The following is an 11,238-nucleotide window of genomic DNA, read 5'->3' as shown; positions in this document are numbered from 1 at the left end:
GGAACAGAAGAGAGCAATCGCCGTGGCGGTAATGTCCCATCCCTGGTCCTGCCGGTATATATAATAAAATTATATATGATAATATATATATATATTTATTTTTTTAACCTATTTTTCTTTATTTTACCCTTTTGGGCTCTTCAAACCCCAAACATGAGGGTTTAACTACACCTACACTTTAATGCACCCAAAGACATAAACAGGTTATGACCCCATCTAGCAGCTAATTGTCAGTCAAAAGAACAGATTACGGGGAAAAATCAATTGTTTGAAATGGGCTTGCCTTGGACAGTCACCCATGTTCCTCAGTAATAAGGCCAGAGCTGGAAGCGTGAAAGTATTATCTGTTTGCTGTTGTATGACTATGAGTGCCTTTAGCTGCCGTAGAAGAAATTACCATTTACAAACTATTGCCTACTCAATGAATCAATACCACTTATTAATAATATCATTCAATGCAGCTCCTGGCCATATTAAGGTCACAATATATGATCTATGTGATATTTGCAGTCAGTAATGGCTGAATGAGGTTAATTGAGGGAAAAGGCGATTGCACAGGTTAGAAAAAATTGTTAGGTAACTGTTGTTTTCCCCTCTGATAAGGCAGCGCTGGCGACAGACTGGGTTTAGGATTTTTTTCTTTTTATTCAATGGACATTTGTCTTTTTTTTAAAGCCTGCCTAAATAATGTTACTATGACTCCTATTCTAAATATAACAGAGACACAGATGTCTGAAGGTGGTCAAATTGTGCCTTCATGTCTACTGTCTATGGCCAGCTTTAGTTCTTTCAGAGGCAACTTTTAGTCTGTGCATGCTGATTGGGGTTGAAAAACCCCCTGCTTGTTTACAATCCAAACACCAGAGGGGATTTTACTTCTTAGACATTTATGGCACCTGATCTTACAGTCAGCAGCAAAGGAATATTGTGCAGTTCCACGTTTCCGCTCCCCCAAAGTAATTACACACCCCATTACACTAAGATTATTACAACACTATTACAGCTGGAATGGCATGTGCCAAATGCATTGAAACTAAGGGAACTCTCTTTCACTTTCATATCACAAGGAATTCTGTAAAATATGCATAATCCATGCTTCTTCATGGCATGCTGGCTCACAATGTCAGCTCAGCATGGATCCTAAAAGCAATTGCTTTTCAACTGGCATAACACAAGGAAAGTGATCCATTCCGGAAACTCATTTTCAGGCAAGTGAATTGCAGCATTTAAAAACTCTGTGGCATTGCCTTTATGTCTGTAAATGGAGATTTGATTGTGCTTTTAAAGCGACGCCACTATAGAAGGTGATTGATTAGTACGTTAGGACTGATGTCTTGTAAATCTGGGTTCCTGAGTTTTAGTTCTCACCAGGGACACTAATTACATGAGTTTGTATCTTCTTCTCAGCGTTCTACAGGTTTGTTTTGGTTGCTCCAGTTCCCTACTATACTCCATGTTTTATATACTGCATGAACATTATTTGATCAACTTTTAAAGTGTTTTATATGTAAAAAAAATCAACTGACAAAGTTTAATGCTTGGGTGCATGGCCGTTTATAATATTGCTAGCTTCTGGATAACTGTTTGTTTCAATGGGATGACAAAAGGTGCTCTACTTTGTGAGATAAAAACATTGAATAAGTCTCTCAGCAGGTAAATGCCCATTTCATGAACAAAATTAACGATTGCAGTTGTATTGTTTTGTTTTTTTAAAAGAAATATAATACAGTACAACAAGGAAAAACAGCAGATAACACTTCAAAAAAGAGGTAGATCACATAGAAAATCAACCCGTAGATGTTCACCTAAACATAAAAAGAAAACAAACAATATGTACTCAGTACATCAAGTACCAAGAAAAAACAAACAGATGTAACAGAAGAATTAGTTGAATATATTGAGCATGGAAGATGAAAAGAGAAAATTACTCAGAGGTATACGTATGGTATGGCAATGAAGTATAGGGAGGGTCACGCTCAATTTGCGCCAGGCTGAAAGATACAAGAAAAAAGAGGGGGGACGGGAAAAAAAAGAGGAAAAGATGAATCCAGAGCGTTATGAAATAGACAAGAAATTATTGGGACTCTCAGAACATACTTGGTACTTTCAGAACATATTACTGCGAAATGTTAAATTCTTGGGTGGTAAGGAGAGTAGTAGAGAGACTGCCTGGTGGTTTTCAACCTGTTCTCGCTCATTGTTTATGATAGTCCTCTTCCTTTAAATGCAATAAAAGGCCATATGGTGTATACTCGATTACCATTGACCACCACATGTATCTGAAATCAATGTCCCGTTATTGAACTTACTGTTCTGTGTTATTGTATTTACAACTGGAAAATCTAATAAAAACTTGGAAATAGAAATAGACAAGAAATATAGCTAAAAGAGAAAAAGGACAAAGAGGAAAACGTGTGGAGAGCGGCCAGGACTCAAAACAGCACTCAAAGTGAGAGAAGGAAGTGGTTTAAATTCAGATGGCGATGATAATTCAGCCATGGAGATATATTACTGCGAAATGTTAAATTCTTGGGTGGTAAGGAGAGTAGTAGAGAGACTGCCTGGTGGTTTTCAACCTGTTCTCGCTCATTGTTTATGATAGTCCTCTTCCTTTAAATGCAATAAAAGGCCATATGGTGTATACTCGATTACCATTGACCACCACATGTATCTGAAATCAATGTCCCGTTATTGAACTTACTGTTCTGTGTTATTGTATTTACAACTGGAAAATCTAATAAAAACTTGGAAATAGAAATAGACAAGAAATATAGCTAAAAGAGAAAAAGGACAAAGAGGAAAACGTGTGGAGAGCGGCCAGGACTCAAAACAGCACTCAAAGTGAGAGAAGGAAGTGGTTTAAATTCAGATGGCGATGATAATTCAGCCATGTCTCCATATTTTGAGAAAGGAGTCATTCAGAAACGCTGAAAGCTTTTCATGCACTATAATGCCAATGACCCTTTACTTAACCTTTCCAAATAATACCGTTGGTTGCTTCCAGGCTTTAGCTACGGTGTGACGGGTAGCCAAAAAAATAAAACCAGTCAAGCTTCTACTGTTTTTAGAAAGCTTTGAGACTGGCCTATGAAGAAGTGCTTCCCAAGGGTTGCACACCAAGGTGCAGGACAAAACCGATCTAATTAAGTTATACACCCATATACAGAGCTTACGAACCTTCGGGCATTCCCACCATATATGAAAAAGCAAGCCACAGGCCATAGAGCCCTGAAAGCATAAGGACAAAGCACTTGGGGCAAATTTACTGATTCTATCGGGTGTCAGATACCAACAAAACATGATCTTATGTGCATTCTCCTGAACCAACACGTTGGACGAGCAAATAGCAACTGCCGACCAGATTTTCCCCATTCAGCCACATGGAAGGGCTCTCCCAAATCAGCCTCCCATTTGCTCAGGTATAAAAGTCTAGGAGTAGCTGAAGAGATCAAAGAGGAATATAGCATGGAAACGAGACCTGACCATGCCCAGCGGCATCTCGACTCAAAAGGGGTAAGGGTACGAGGGCAGGCCGAGCAATGCTGAAGCAGCATGCAGATATAGTTGTGAATTTGAAGGTAACGAAAGTGTTCAGACGAAGGGAGCTTCCAATGGACATGAAAGTATTGAAAAGACTTTATATTGTCCAAAGATAAATATCATGGACATATCGAGTTCCCCTTGCAGACCACCAAAGTAAAGTAGCTAGATTATCAAAAGCTGTGGGGAAGGACGGATTATGGAAAATACCCGACGGAAGGTGCAGAGAAACAAGGCCACATGAGTCCAATTGCTTGAGCCATAATGTAGGATCCTGTATGTGGGGACACAAGGAAGGGGGGATCCACAGAAGGTTATAGATGGTGATGGGTGAGCATTCTGCAGTGTTAAGCAGAGTCCACAGAGGTAATTGAGAGATAATCCTTGAAGAGCCGTTAAAGGAGAACTATGAGGTGAGTGCTTTTCACTCACCTCATAGTTTTAGCCGACCTGTGACAATGAGACTGTCACAGGTCGGCTCAGTAGATCGGGAGGTGAGCGAACACATACTGGCGTTCGCTCACCTCTCGATCCTGTCACAGCCCTCTGCCGTGACAGGGGAGGGGCTAGATTCCCCCCTCCCTGCTCCAATCCACCAGCGATGACTGGCGGATCGGACGGGGGAGGGTACAAATATAATTGTCGGGATCTGTTTCAGCTGCGGCGTCTCAGTATACCGCGAGCAGTAGCTCGCGGTATACTGTGGCGTCTCAGTATACCGCGAGCTGTAGATCGCTGTATACTGATTTTAGGGTGACGGGAGGACACTAAGGAGAACTATGGGGGAAAGCCTTAACCCCATAGTTCTCCTTTAAAGGCACAATCTAAGCCGCCTTATAATACTTCCCTAAATGTGGGACACTCATCCCCGGATAGCTTATGGCGGCCGGTAAAGAACCTGAGAAGAAAGCCTGGGCCTACCCGACTGCCAAAGAAATCTAATCTATTTTTCATTGTTTGATCCGAAGGATATGGCTTGCGATGGATATTGGCAAAACTTGGAAGAAATAGAGAATTTACGGAAGATAGGACATCTATATCACCTTCCAGGTTTTGCCAATTCCCATTGCAAGCCATATCCTTTGGATCGAACAACGGAAAATACTTAGATTTCTTTGGCAGTTGGGTAGGCCCAGGCTGCCAAACCAGGAAATGGGCAATGGATTCCAAGCTGTGCATAACCCCATAAGTTCTTTAAAAAGTGGAGGATAATTGGCACTATACATAGAGTCAAAAGAAGGGGTCAATTGCATCCCCAAATAGGGTATCGTAGAGGGCCACGTAAAGACATAATTCGATTTAATCTGTTGGAGAAGAGAAAAAGATAAGGTCACATTCAAAGCTTTGGATTTAGTTTCGTTAACTTGAAGGCCCGAGAAAGCTTCAAGGTGCGGAAAAAGCTAGATAGGGAAATATGGGCAGAAGTAAGAGACAGTAAAATGTCATCGGCATATAGCATAACTTTATATCTTGTATCAGCGAATTCAAGAACGTGAGCGGACGTATTTGCACAAATAGCGGGTGCCAAGGGCTCCAGGGCAAGTATGAATAAGATCGGAGACAGTAAGACACAAAGTTGAGTTCAAGCCTCATTTTGTCGAGTCGAACACGAGTATCTGAAGAAGGGTTAGTTTTATGGAGCTGTGTAAGACGTTCAAGTTCAGACTCTAGTTCAAGTCTACGTTTATCTCTAATTCTGTGATGTTGTGAAGGGATTTGTACAAGGAGGACCGCCTTAAAGGCTTCCAATACCATAGTCGGAGAGGACACAGAGCCCACATTCTCACGAAAATAGGCCGTGGTGCTAGAGGTCAAACTCTCCAGAATCTCGGGATGGGAAAGCAAAACATCGTTGAGGGACCAGGAAGATGGCTTGGATCGAGAAATAATGTAGCGATAAAAGAGCACAGTGGGATCATGGTCCTATCGGGATGGAGGTAATTTTAGACTTAATAAGCTCCGGTAAGAATGTATGAGGCACCTAGATATGGTCTATAAGAGTGTAAAGATTGTGGGAGGCAGAATAAAAAGTGTAGTCTCTCAAAAAGGGGTTCAATTCACGCCATGCATCCACCAAGCCCGAACATAGAAACGGATCGCTATAATGTTTACAATCTACATGAGGCTACAAGGAGGAATCTCTGGGCCTATCCAATTTAGGGTTAGGTATCATGTCAGTCACCATAGACAAAATCAGAGCCCTTACCGTGTGAAGCAAGGGGGAATTTATCAAAGCAATTGCGAGTGTTTAAACTTGCACGGAATATATTTGCACCAGATTTATCAAGCCAGTGTAATGTTGTTGATAAATTAGGTTTATTAGACTCCAGGAAAGAATACTTCTCACTCCAGGCAAAAAGCTTAACCATCGCATCTTGAAGAAGTGGTCATGAGGACTTCTTAAGTTATGATTGCTTTCTTAGGTGATGCACCAGTTTCAGACAGCCCAGAACAAGTGCGGATGAAAACACGTGCAAAAAAGGTGCAAAAACATGCAACTGAAAAAGTCGTGCAAGCTCTGAAGAAAACAGGTGCAAAACATGTGCAGTTGGAAAAGTAGTGTAAGCTCTGAAAAAAACAGGGGCAAATGTTGAAAGACAGATTTGCACATAAAAAAAATTATCTAAGAGGCTAGAACAGTCGCAAGTGCTTTGATAAATTCCCCCCAGAAGACATACAGACAAAAAGGCACATATCTAACAGCAAAAAGCAATATGTGCAACAGGTTTTTGGGGTGGACCCCCAAATAAAAGAGGGCACACGAGATAATACCCACATCTCATAGGGGGGGGGACATGTTTTTAAAACCGGGCCAAACCATGCCATAAACATTAGGAACAACCATCCAAAAAGGAGTACAAAAAGAAAACAATGGATAAAACTAAATACAATTGCAGGTGATCCAGAAATGGCCACTAGGAATGGCAGCAAACAGAAGTGCCAACAGGCCAGACAAAAAAAATGAAAAAGGGTAGATGGAAAATGAGCTAAAGGTCCAGGGCTACTTACAAACATGAAGACCCCTCTATGAGCATGACCCTCCCCGAGCCACAACCAAAGTCCTGTCAAGCAAAACCCGAACAGTCAGCAGCAAAGATGCCAGGTTGGTCAGATGCCCAACGGGATGCAGAAAGAGGCAAAACCCATATCATGAAAACAGCCCAGTAAATAAGAGGGGAAGGGTTATATAGTAAAGTGCATACTTCTGCAATACAACATCCCACACTATAGATCCAAGAAGCACAGTACTGCAATACAGACAAATTACCTAAAGATTAGATATAAAGACACAGTAACAATGTGTAGAAAGCAAAAAAAAACATTGTAAAGTGCACTTTGCTTCAACACAGTACCCCTATTAGAGGAATATATAACCCGAAAGGCTCAATGAAATAGGACCTGAGAGAATCTAAGTGCAATAAGAAAGAAAAAAAACACAACATAAATAAGAGGGGAGAAGGGGAAAAATAAGAGGGGAGAAGGGTGGGGGGGGGGAGAAGGGAGGGAGGGAGAAGGGAGGAGAAGTGAAGGAAGGGGAAAGAGAGATGAAGAAGCCGTAACGCTAATAATTATCTGTGAGCACCAAAAATATGAATTCCACTATAAAGGACACAGCAAAGAGTGAAAAAGCAATCACTGGTTCTTCAATAGTGGAAAGGCAACCTATGACCAGACTCAAAAGAGGCAAAAGTCACTGCAAAGCAATACATGCCGAATAAAAGGCAGGCAAAAAAAATTAAACAGTATATAATGGGAAGATTTCAAGGGAGAAAATGCAAATTGAAGCAATGAAAACTCGTTACCATCCTTGCATCCACCAGAGGGAAAAACAGGTGAGTAGAGGCATAAGGTAAATGACATTGAACTATGAAATCGCCCCATGTAGCCAAAGAGCATCAATGGAGTGAAGAAAGGAAAAAAAAAGTCAGCATAACAGCGCCATGTGTATATTTAATCGAAGATAGAGCAAGTCATGCAGAACATCTCCCGTTGGCCGTGGGATGAAACACCTGAGATCCCAATTATTGTGGAGCCTGGGAGCAGCGAAAAGAGCTTTATGAGCTAGCAGAAGATAGCGATAATTCATTTTTTCTGGTAGCTGGAAGGTTGCCGCTGTCTGGATCAGTGCCTGAGGAGGGCAAAGACACATCTGCAGGAAGCTGCAGATCAAGCTGTTGGAAGCAAGCGTGCAGATCCTCAGGTGTTTTCAGTTGAAAAGACTTTCCATTGTAGTTGAATAGCAACATGGAATCTGCCTATAATGTCCTTACTCCATAGTATATGGTTCCCTCCAGGCTGGTGCCTCGGGAGGTTCAGCACATACCTGGTTGGCTTGACTGATGCTGAGCAAACATTGGGTCAAGAGATTCAAGCTTCTGCAGAGCCTATTTCATGCTACGATTCCAAGGGACCCTTGGGTGACACTTTTTCACCTCCAACCCCTTTCCCTCTCTAAGCCTCAAGACAAACAAGCTACTTGCATTCTGTTAGCATTCAAGCAAATCATAGCATACGCCTGTAAGAAGACATTTGTTGTTCCTTCTTTACTAATGAAAAACTAACAAATATATTCAAAGGGTAATTCTACTTTCCCAGGTGAATTTTGGAAAATGGAATTTCACCCTCCAATCTGGCCCCCTCTCTAAACTCCCACCCCCACCCCCGCTATACTTAATTTTGACTGAACGCTCTTTCCCCTCCGCCGGTGCAAGTGTTCTATCCATACTCTATACACGTCTTGCTAAAAAGTGCTTTTCATTGGTCAGCGCATCAGGTGACTGCACTGACCAATGAGTGTTCACCATTTGTGAGTGAAATTCAAAATACACAGCGCAGGGGTGCACTGCCGTGTACAGAGTACCAATAGTGCTCCGGCGGAGGGGAAGGAGCGTTCAGCCAAAGGTAAGTATAGCTGGGGGAGGGGAGAGAGAGCCAGATTGGAGGGGGTAATTCAGTTTTCCCAAATTTGCCCAGGAAAGTATAATTACCCTTTAAAGATTTACACAAAAGGTTCCTAAAAGTGTGGAACCCCTGTATTCAACATGCCCATCTCTCCCTCTCAGCCGACAGTTTATCAATCTTCTGAGCCTTCTTAGCTACTGAGAGGGACAAGACAAAGGATCCTGACACCAGCCCTTTCCTTTGCCTCTTCTATTACTCATTTCTTCCTACTTTTTGCCCTGCGTTCTTTTCCTTATTCTACACAAAGTATCATGAAGGTTTTAAATTCCCAATATGTCTACCTTCAGACTAATCAGTACTTACCTTTACTCTTCCTCCCTTATACTTCTTCTCTACCTCCCTTATACCTCTACCTGCTGTCTTCATTATTCATTTTGAATGACACACTTTGGAAACTGTTAATTTGTTGATGTTACTGTGTTATTTATGTACCTTGTGTTTTAAACAGCACTATGTTCAGACTGTAAGCCTATAAATGTTGCCTTCTTTCAAATATGTTTAACGAACTTAATAAACATTATTGAAAATAAATAAATACAAAATAATGAATGATGCTAAACTATCTCATCCATTGGTTAATTAAGCCAATTTGAAATACAACTATATATATTACTGTTTGTGTGCGTATTTATATGTATGTATGTATGTATGTATATATACTGTATAGATATCTAAATAGATATATATATCTATTTAGATATCTATATATATAGAACATGCATCTGTGTGTATGTATTTATTGTATCTGCTATATAAAATATTTTTTCAGCACAATTGAGAGATAATACATTAGCGGGATGACTGTGAATATTATTATTATTTGTATGTCTGCATGCAATTGTATCAGTATAGTTGCATTAGCTTATTTCATTTATGAATATTGTGCCAGTAAATTGTGCTTCGCCTTACAAAGTACACAAAATAATTCTCATCTCCAGATGAAGTTTACTGTGTAGTGTAACTCCCTGCCTCAGCCACACACCCATACATTAAATATGAAGTCAGAATCAAATTAAAATGTGTCTAAACAAGAGAACAAAAATGTTATACATTGCAGCTTACCAGTCCTTAGATGTTCTGACTGCTTTAGTTTTCTTTTTCTTGCTTCCTTTATTTTCATCTGGTGATCTTGCCAGTAACACACTTCCTGTTCTAGGATGGCAATGCTCATGCACCGTACTGTATCTATGGAGGAACAGCACTATCACCCTAGGACAGGAAGTATTTAAGACTACAGTATACCTCCCCTTTTATTCATAACATATGGGGGGGGGGGTGTTCTCTAGTCCACAGAGATAGCTATGAACAGTGCTAACTGACTAAAGTCAGCACAAGCAGACAGCACAGCTCATTAGATTCCTGGCAGGATTGATAGGCATTTTTTTTTCACTTATAAAACAGAACAAAAAAGTAATTTTAATTGCATTTTTAAGAGACCGAAGCGAGCAAATAAGAGAAGTTCATTGTTGGGGTTTACATACACTTTAATCTATCAGTGTATCTTTGAAATTCTAGACAAAAAAAACATACAAATAACATTCAATCTTCATGCAGATACTGTCCCTGGAGAAAACAGATGCCAGGACTCAAGTACTGCATTGGTGTGCCACATAAGTAAAGAGTGTCAATTCATTATCAACATCATCATGTGGGGCAGATATGGGGATGCTATTACAGCATTGCGTTGGTATGGATTTTGCTTTTCATTGTAAATTTTTTGTATTAAAAGAAAGCAATATCTTCATATGATTCTGGTCTCATGAACTGATGTTTTCTTCCTTGTGGTCCAACTATTCTCTAGCTTCTTTAAATGGCAATTCCAAATGACTGATGAAAGGGGTTGGTTTAGACAGGTACTCTACAGCAATGTCTGGATGAGAATCTGATCTACTTGGCATGTATACTGTACTAAACATATACATATCAAGGGTTAAATATTAGTTTGCAGTGTGTTTGGTCCCTTTACATAATGTGTAAAACTGGGCCAAACAACATGGGAGATGTTAGTCTCATAATCTCACAGTATTGAGTGTTTTAACATTTGTTCCTCTAAGCTTATTAGCAGCACAGTTATTTCTAGTTAAAGTACTCTGGGAATATGTTTAAATTAACCCTTGCAGTGAGGCTACCCCCGCACTACAAGGGTTAAGTGCTCATTTGTGCCTATGTTAAAAAAGAGTTATACTCACCCGAAGCTCCAAACCGGCTTCTTCTTAGACCGGTCCTTCTTGTGTCTCTCCCCCTCCTTTGCAGCAGTCTAAGGTCCCGTAAGCAATCACATCTAAACACCGTACACAGACTTTATCAAAACTGGAGCAGACAAAATTTGGAGCAGTTGCCCATGGCAACCAATCAGCTTCTCTCTTCAGTTTGTTCAGTTAAGGTTTGAAAATAAAAGATAGAAACTGATTGGTTGGCATGCACCCTTGCTCCAGATTCTGTCTGCTCCAGTTTTGATAAATTCATTCCTGTGTATAGACGTTAGGACGCTGTGGAACATTCCAATTTTTGTCCCTAGACACAAACCAGCACTTAACTCTTGCACTGCAGGGGTAGCCCCACTGCAAGGGTTAATGCATGTTCCTGGAGATCTTCTTTAGAGAAGAACTCTGATCAGAAGTGTTCTTAACCCTTGCAGTGGGACTACCCCCAGATTGCAAGGGTTAAGTGCTCATTTTTGTCTAGGTGCTAAAATAACAAAGTTATACTCATCCAAACTGCAGAGCTGGCCAGCTG

The sequence above is a fragment of the Nanorana parkeri genome, unplaced genomic scaffold, assembly GCF_000935625.1.
Source record: "Nanorana parkeri isolate BGI_ZX_2015 unplaced genomic scaffold, ASM93562v1 scaffold123, whole genome shotgun sequence".
NCBI classification, from domain to species: Eukaryota; Metazoa; Chordata; class Amphibia; order Anura; family Dicroglossidae; genus Nanorana; species Nanorana parkeri.
The sequence above is the reverse complement of the archived record's forward strand: the minus strand, read 5'-3'. Positions refer to the sequence as shown.